Here is a 1,129-nt window from a genome sequence, read left to right on the forward strand (position 1 = left end):
CAACTGCTGCTATTGTGCCCAACTGCTGCTATTAATCTGCTCTCAGAGCACCTCTGCCGGATTTAAGCAGTCCAAAGACTCTTAATCTGACTCTCTCCTCCACGGGTATATTATACCCAGAGACTTTTGTAAGGAAGCAACAGCTTTTTTTGTTTCCAATTAAAACCTTTCAGAGCCAGCCCAGACAATGATTCATTTACAAGTGAATCCTGCTCCCTTCCAGTCTGCACAGCATTACCAACTCCTCTTTTCCACAGAGGGCCAAGCAATTTATGGAGAGGTTTAGATCTCAGCAGATTCTTGAGAGACCCCAGATTTTGTGCATTTTTCTTAAGAACATCCATAGAGATTATTTATTCAAAAAGTATGAGAAACTTCAGTAGGAGAACAGAAAATTGCTAATCAGATGTCCATATACCACCATCTGTTACAGGGACCATATGTGAAGCAGCATGAAGGCACAACAAAAGAATTAAGGGTGTTGTGACAGCAGGAATTCAAAATTATTATTAAAACTTGTTGTTTTTCCTCAATATTTAACAGCTGCCAGAGAATTCATAAACTGAAATCTGCATCTTTTATCTGCTTAGAACCCTGAATTTGAGCCACAGAGGAACCAACTGAGATTAAGAACTGAATTAAGTACCAACTATTTGACAGAGCCAGTACATCTTATATTTGAATTGCTGATACTGAAACAGGGCTGTGAACCTGAGGAGTTGAAAGACCCTTTACATCTACTGAGTAGATAGGATCGATCTTTTAAAATTGGCTTGCTTTTATCTTAAAATTTTACAGAAGTTCTCTGGTGTTAACTCTTGGATATTAAGGATATGATTTATGATGGTATTTAAATAAGGTATGGAAAGCATGATGGCAGTTTAAGCACTAAAACTGAGAGCAGTAAGAATACTAGCCCAATTTGCAGTGTCTACGTTAGGGGCTGGCCCAGCATTCATCAAATAAGCAGAAAAATGGCACAGGCGCAGCCTACGCAGCAGCTCCTGCGGGCTCAGCAATGGGAGCTGAGGCTCTCCGCCCTCCAGAGCCGCCCCGCAAGGTGCAGGGATTAACAGCAAGCAGTTTTTTACATTAATAAGGAAATACATCTAGTCTGACATCCAGGGAT

The sequence above is a fragment of the Struthio camelus genome, chromosome 9 (assembly GCF_040807025.1).
Source record: "Struthio camelus isolate bStrCam1 chromosome 9, bStrCam1.hap1, whole genome shotgun sequence".
Lineage (NCBI taxonomy): Eukaryota > Metazoa > Chordata > Aves > Struthioniformes > Struthionidae > Struthio > Struthio camelus.